Raw genomic sequence first — 8,257 nt, forward strand, 5'->3', positions numbered from 1 at the left:
AGTTTAGAGTTGATTCGGGATTTCGGTGTCCTTGGAACACGATTCTTCCTCCTAACCAATGGTTAAGAGCTACACTCTTATTTGCAAAGTCAATCTGAACTTCATGACGTGCTAGCTAATCCATACCCAAGATAACATGTAAGACTTGAAGTGGTATGATCAAAAGATGTACAAGAAATGCATAATTATTGATCTCTATAACTATCAAATCTATCCTTTTGTCAACACATACGGATCCTCCAGGTGATTAAACCCAAATGCTTTACTAAGGAACTATCCTCCCAAGGTACTCCATTGCATGAAATATGTAGATATCTATGAATGAGATGCTTCGGAATAAAAAAGTACTATGCCAGTATGAGATGAGATAGGTAGCGTACCTATCACTGGACGATAGTTCTGGATTTGAATACTTCCCCTTAGGTGTCTCTACGGTTTCTATTGAATATTTCTATTGCACTTTTATTTTTATTTTTTTGGTTGTTAGGTTTTGGATTTGAGCGGCCGTGTGCATACTACCTATGTAGAGGTCGGCTATAATAGTTTTTAAAAGTAATAAAGCATCCTTTATCTAAAAAAGATTTTGAACTTGCTAGCTTGCAACGAGGAGAAGACTTTTTTTATTGTGGGGATATACTGACTGAATTTTCTGATTCAATTTGTGTGTCCACATATTTTTTGAGTTTTCTCTTTCATGGTAAGTTACTACTGAATTATGTCTCGAGTGACAAAGTAATTTTCGCTTGATGATCCATTCAGTTACGTATATTCAGCTCTTTAATGTTTACTTTTGTTTATTTGATACGGTGGCTGAATATGACTGAAAATTGGTGCACTTCGAATTATCGTTCACACATGTATTATCCATAGATTTAAGAACTAGATTGAAAACAAAACTGTGTTGCAAGTTCACTCTCGTGCGTGTGTGTACATGCATCATGTAGGCAAGTATCATTTTATTGTTGCTTTCTTGCTGCGACACTGAAAAATTGATCTTATGTTTCCTTCATAGGGTGTGCCAAGCACGTCAAAACAAAAGTTACATTGTTCTTAGTTTCTCTTTGTTGTGTTGAGACCATGGAGGTGTCGATATCCTTCGCCAAAGTTGTGTTACCATGAACAAGCACTCGCATAGTGAGGTACAATCTTCACGTACGGACAACTTTTACAAAATTTTCTTACAGACTCGCACTGTAACACTGCATGTAAGAGCATCTCTAACAGATCCCGTAAATCCCGCCGGAACTGAACTTTTCCGGCGGATTTACGGATTCGGGCCGAAACGCGCGCAGATCAGCGCCCGAATACATGAGCCGGCCCGAATCGAAAGTTCGGGGGCCCGAGAAATTCACCGCACGACCCCTATTAAAAGGGTTCGCGGAGGGGAGTTCGGTTCGCAAACCCTACTCCCCTCCGCCGCTCGTCTCCCGTCGCCGCCGCCTGCGTTCGCTCCGACGAGCGATTCCGGACGCTCCGACGCCGCGCCGCCGCTTCGGCCAGCTCCCCTCCGTCCGGAATGACGCGTGCAAGACACGTGGGTAGGGGAGGTGGCCGATCCGGCGCCGGAAGGTCAACTCGGCGTTCGCCGGGTGCACGGGCGTCGCCGGAGCTCGTCAGGCGTAGGCGCTCCAACGGCGCGTGGAAGAAGGCCGGCCGGAAGTGGCCGAAGATGATGGCGTACCTCCAAGCGCGCGCGGAGGAGGCGCCGAAAGGAGAAGCGGGGGCGCCCCCGCTACCGCCGGGTGCAGCCCTCCTCTGCCGGCGCTGCCCCCGCACGGCGACGACGACGACGCTGCCACCGGGACGCCACTAGCATGCGGGAGCACCTCCGAGGCGGCGATCGTCGAAGTGGCGGCGGTCGTCATCGCCTAGGAAGACCGGCGAGCAAAAACCCTCCGCCGGCTACATTAGCGGCCCGGTGACAGTATATTCACTCCGGGGACTAATTCTAGTTTAATTTAGGTCCCTAGTTCGTAATGTATGTGCAATATGCATGTATTTTGCCTAGTATTGCACAAATTATGAACGAATTTAGCTTCATCCGATGAAATCGAGTGCGATCGCAAAATTTGGTTTCCCGCGACGTTTGATTTCATCAAGTTCGGTTCACGTTTTCGGTTTCTGTTCTGCATCATCGCTAAATCCGCAACTAAATTGTTTTTCGGGAGACTGAACTCGTTTTTTTCGGTTTCGACAAATAGAGGCTCTGTTAGAGATGCTCTAAGACTAGTCATAGTGAGGAGTAACATAGAGTAGTAACATGGTGCATGTTACTACCCTATGTTACTACCTCCATAGTGGATAGTTACTTATATGTGGTATCATGCATATTATATTTATTAAATTGTAGACTCAACTTGTATTGAGAAGTGTGATGTTATGGTAACATAGCTAGTTACCACCTCACTCTCTTTCTTCATTTATTATCATGCCATGTCACCAAAATGCATTGGAGTGTGTGATGTTACTAGCTATGTTACTCCCACTATGAGTAGTCTAAGGGAACCTGTCCGAATTTTCAGCAACGGATAAAAACTCAGCCAATCAACTCACTCCAGCTAATCCCATAGAGATTCCGTATGCTCCAGGGTCCGTAAGGCTGCTCATAATGGGGAGTAACTTAGACTAGTAACATATGTCATGTTACTAGTCTAGGTTACTACTTTCATAGTGGGTAGTAACTTATATGTGGTGTCATGCATTGTGTCATTTATTATGTTGTAGACTCATTTTGCCTTGGGGTGTGTGATGTTATGGTAACATAGCTAGTTACCACCTCACTCTCTTTCTTCATTTATTCGCATGTCATGTCACCAAAATGCCTTGAGATGTGTGATGTTACTAGCTATGTTACTCCCACTATGAAGCAGTCTAAGTCTAGGACTATTGCAATCTAAAAGGGATGATGAGAAGAAACGCATCGAACTGTGAAGACAATTGTGTTCATTGTTAGGCAACAGACAGTTATTAGACCTCTAGATACTTTTCAGGAATATTTTTTCGTTGTTTTTCACGTCTTGAATTCCATAGCAGCGCATAGCCACTATGTCAGTTTTAAAGAATATTGCAATAAGCAAGGACAGCAAACTAGTTGCTTACCTCAAGAAGGAAAAAAAGCCTAGCTCTTTCGTTTGGAGAGGATCATATGATCCGCTCATCGTCCGGATTTTCAAACTAAAAGTTGATATCGCACGTTTCACCGAGTAGCATTTTTGTTCTTCAACGGGATCAGTTCAAACGGGCTCAGAATGCATTCTGTTTCAACTCAAAAGCAAAAATGATACGATATTAATGCAGCCACTGGCAAGAGCCAAAGATAACACTGAGAGGTACTTGATCTGAACAGAAAAAAGTTCGAAGAAACACAGGCACCGAGGCACGTCTACATGTTAAACAATACTACAGCTTCAAGACCCTGTTATACAGTCTTCAAGTGTCAGCTACAGTATGTACTGATCATAAAATTCCGAAACAGAAGAAACTTCCAAATTTCAGAGAAACTGAAAAGTATTCCTCAAGCCCAGAGTCCTAAATTGGGGCAATTCATTCAGCTTTCACAAACACCACTGTTCCAAACTTCCAAATGGGCTCGATCATCACATTTGCGTGAGACATGTACCTTTTGTAATCTATAACTACTAAATTATAGAGGTGGTTCTGGCGCTTCATCATCAAACTCATTCATGTGGTCCAGGAGATAGTTTGCAGCCAGCTGCTCGTCCTTGTTGCACGCAAAGAAAACCTCTAGAACCAGGTCGCGATCGAAGCCCATTTGTTCAAGCTGCATATACACAACCAAATACAATGGTATGACAAGGGCAGCACTGTGCATGAAGTAAGTAGCAACACGCGATCAGTAACTAATCCCTGTGGCAGAACAAGGATACTGGCACACAGACAGGAATGCGGGGGTGTGAGGCCGGAAGTAAAACTTACACGTTGTATAGCTTCATTCTCCTCAGGTGTGACTGCTACTGTTTGAGGCACTCCCGCACCAAACTGCTCTAGTAAATTCCTGGTTCAAATATCAACAACGGTCAAGTACACTGCAGTATCACACAGATATTAGAAGCAGAAATCACTATAATTTTGTACCCTTCAGCTCCCTCTGCAGGTTCATTTATCAACCGCAGGAACTCAGCCTGGTTTTCCTGGATCAATTGTAAAATCTGTGGATTTTGTTTCCCAGTTCTTGAAGCAAAGGCTGCAGTTTAATGATATGTGTGTCAATGCAAACATCGCAAGAAGTAGACGACCAGAAGAAGATAAAGACCGCGAAAAAATGCCTGTAAAATTTGAGGATTAGCCTGCACTAAAGAAAGCAAGCCACGGAATTGTGAATTGTTTCGCAAAACATCAAGATTTCCACCACCAGCATTTGCAGAAGCATTTGGAAGGACCTGCGGATCAAATTGGACATAATTTAAAGATCATACCATGTCACAGAGAGAGGCGCCGAGGGAGGGAGAAGAGAACAGAACCTGGGGAAACAGATCCAAGGGATTAGCATTGGGTCCTGATGGAGGAATTGCAGCTTGAGACTGTGGAGCCTGAACTGGATCAGCTGGTTGGCCACTTGCAGGAGGTTCTTGGGCTGCAGCAGGGGGCTCTGCCTGCTCTGGAATCCCCTATATCAAAAGACAAAATGATATTAGAGTAAACAACAGTGGAACCATTTCGTCCGAAAGTTGTACCAGAATAAGAACTGAAGTTTGGCATATATGAACTGAGAAAAGAGAGATGCAGTCATTGTTTGGTATATGGCCCTGCTGTGTCTGTCATCCAGAGGAAGGCCTAAACTACAGACATATAAGATCGTTTACTACAAACTAATACCTCAGAGTAAATTTTCTAATCATAATCAATACTTGTTCTGAACTCCACAAAAAAAATACGCTTCCAGAAAGTCCAAGCAAACAGGAAACAAAAGAACAATTGAATAAGAAAACTGTGTTTCTTACAGTATACAAATATTCAACAGCCCGCTCCGGGTTGTTAAATGCAGCCCGTAGAGCACGCACAACAGTGTCCCGGTCCCATGCTCCTCCACCCATTTCAAGAATTGATTCAACTGTTCCTTCTAAAGTGCTTCCCGCAACAAGGCTTGATGCAGCTTGACCATAAGGATCACCTTCAGTACTGTTCAAATCACATTAACAGAAAGTATCATCAAATGTTGCTTCATTTTCTTGTCAGTGAAAAGATCATATAAAAAGGTAGGAACTTACGATGCAACAGCTGCAACAGCCTGTGCAGTTGGAATAGGTGCACTGACAGGTATGCTGCTTCAATAAACAATTTAACATAAAAAGGATGCTATTAGCTAGTACCAAACTTAATCCACAGTTACAACTTCCAGAAATGTAAATGTAAACTTACATACACTAAGAATAGTTATAGCAAGGAAAAGAAAACAACACCATGCATTTCACAAGTTACAAATGAGAGTGCAGACCAAAATATATCGTAACATAGTTAATGACAATGTGTACCCTTTTTTTACTCTGATACTGGTACTGTTGGACAAAAGAAAATCAAGAATTCGAGAGAAGTGAACCTTGCACAAAATAAGAATTTGATACTTTTAGTCCAATTAACAGGAGAGGATACGTACACAGGTGTTGGCACAGTTGGTGGCTGGGTTGTAGGGGCAACAGGTATAGCCCGATCGACTGAGGGCTGTAAGATTTAACAAATAAAATTTCATTAAGAAAACTACTGAAGTAAAGAAACAAGCAACATCAAACTTGGAATATATAGGCAATACTACCAGCAAACAGCCACAAACGTATAGTAACATAATCCAAGTAGATATCAGATATCATATAATGTATAACACATCGAGATGCTAACAGTTCTATGTCAACTACCTAGTTGGCCTGGTCGCCTAAGAAAATTTTGTTAGCAAAACCATCGTTTGGTGACCTTAAAAGAATAACTGAGGGGGTGGTATGAGGTTACAAAAAAATCTATAAAAAGAAGTACGAAACATAGTTATTCTCCAATCTCCATTCAGTCTCACCTGCTTTGGGGACTCCTTAGCAGTACTTGAAGCAGCACTTGTTGATCCCTTCTACAAAAAAGTTTGTCCATGTTGTAGTTAAGGATAAATTATGTGCATTCTGAAAACCTCCCAACTTCTCGAGAAGGATATATGGACAATTTTTATTCCGTAAGTGTGACAACATATAGCATTATTATAGCCTGCCTAACCCTTCTCAAGAGATACAAGCACTTGATTAATTGCATCAAGAAATTTTAAGAGCATACTGATTATGTTAGCAAGACTATTGTCAAAAGAAGTAAACGAACTCTTGTACTCCCTCCGTCTATAAAAGGATGTCTCAACTTTGTCAAAATTTGGATGTAAGGTCTAGATACATCCAAATTTTGACAAAGTTGAGACATCTTTTTATAGACGGAGGAAGTACAATATATATCAGCAGGCAAAAAACAGGAAATTATGGTATATTAGCAAGAATATCTTCATCATCATGTCAAGTTTTGTAATAATATTAGGTGACAATAAAGATTCAGTTTTCTAGTACATTATAACGAGTGTTGAGCTCTCTAGTACAACTATAAAGAGCTTTCTACCCCAACTATAGGAAGGACTTGCGGTACCTTAGACAACATTATAACAATGAAGTTGTTCTCAAGAACTTTGCTCTCTTCTAGTGTTGTGTCATTTTTAAGAACATTCCCTTGATGGATGAGCATCTGTTGATCAGCTGGGTAGACATTCTGTCCTTGTGTAGTTTCGATGAGCTTTTTAAGATCAGCAACCTGCAGAAAGCGATTACAGTCAGACACAATCTCATGTGTGTATAATTGACTACTGAGTCTACTGGAACCGGGGTTCAGGTGCGAAGAAAACATCATTTTCACAACCTGAGACAATAAATAAATAAATCATCAAAATAGAGTAGAAAATTAACAAGTATTAACATTCAAGAACAGACCGTAATGTATATTTGTTAACTTCACTGGAGGCATACCATCAAACCGTAATTACTACTGATCAGTAACCAGAATGGCAACAATTACGTCATATACATGTTGATAACTTATCATGCACATTTGAGATATATGCTGAGGTAATTGAACTTATCCGCTACTCAACCATGCATCGATATCATTCCCAGGAAAGAGCCTCTTAACATTACAACGGCTGCCGAATTAGATGGTTGTTAACTACAGCATGCCCATGCATACAACACAAAAGGTACCAGTGTGCAATAATAGAGTCACCAAATAGCAATTACGCCCCACTAAACAAGCGGATAATACAGACATGTGTTAGTGCTGCATCATATTCTACATGAAGCAATTAAAACCCGCATTTCATGGCCTCAAATCAAGCAGTTGGCACGAATTTACATGTCTGATGTCGCTCCACACAGTGCGAGAAGCAGCATGGCTATCGGAATCTAATCAGTGACAGCTCCCGCGAGAAGAAGCCATCCCCCAGTCATAACGCAGCCAACGTGCTCAAAATTCCAAACTAACCTTGCGTGGCGACATGCAGGAACCGGACCTCCCACAACGAATCTACTCCACAGCTCGAAGATGTAATCAGAACAACAACAACAACCCAACAGATTCGCGCCAATCTAAGCGAAATCCCGCAACCCTAAGGTTCCCCCGCTGCTAGCCTGCTACGACGCTAAGAACCCTAGCACGCGCCCATCTGAAACCCGAGCCGGAACACGCGACTGCCGGAGCTAGAACCGCCGCGGAAACGAGCAGATTCGCGCGGATCAGGGTGGTTGGCGGTGGCGTACCTTGCTGGTTGGCTCCACCTCGACCTCGAAGCTGGAGCCCTTGAGGGTTTTGATGGAGACCTTCATCGCGCCGCCGGCCGGGCCGCTCCCTGGCGCCGCCCTCGAGGGTTCGGAGAAGAGTGGGCAAGGGGAAAGACGAGAACGGGACGGGTGTCGGGGTTGCTGTGTATGGAATGGAAATACAGCGGCGGTGACGGGTGACGCGTACTTTTGCGGCCTGGGTCCTCAGGTTGGAGCTATTTGTGCATACGTCCTGGGATTCTTGTAGGATATGCTTTTCTTTTTGTTTCCCTTTCATTTTTCCTCTCGATCAGATATTCTTGTACCTTTTGAGTTCGATCTTTTTTGTTGCAAGAAACAGTGGTTTGTTTTTTCAGGAAACATTGTGCTTTAATCCGGAGAACGAAATACATTAAGATCCTAAATAAAATTTTCAAAGATAGGGCTTCTACAGGAAAAACTCTATCTTTACC

At 42.7% G+C, this 8,257-nt stretch overlaps 1 pseudogene; it reads right to left on the reverse strand.

Moving 5' to 3' along the window:
• Positions 1-3,353: 3,353 nt before the first annotated feature.
• LOC124682943 lies at positions 3,354-7,911 on the reverse strand (annotated as a pseudogene).
• Positions 7,912-8,257: the final 346 nt, after the last annotated feature.

This window comes from Lolium rigidum, chromosome 1, assembly GCF_022539505.1.
Source record: "Lolium rigidum isolate FL_2022 chromosome 1, APGP_CSIRO_Lrig_0.1, whole genome shotgun sequence".
Classification (NCBI taxonomy): Eukaryota; Viridiplantae; Streptophyta; class Magnoliopsida; order Poales; family Poaceae; genus Lolium; species Lolium rigidum.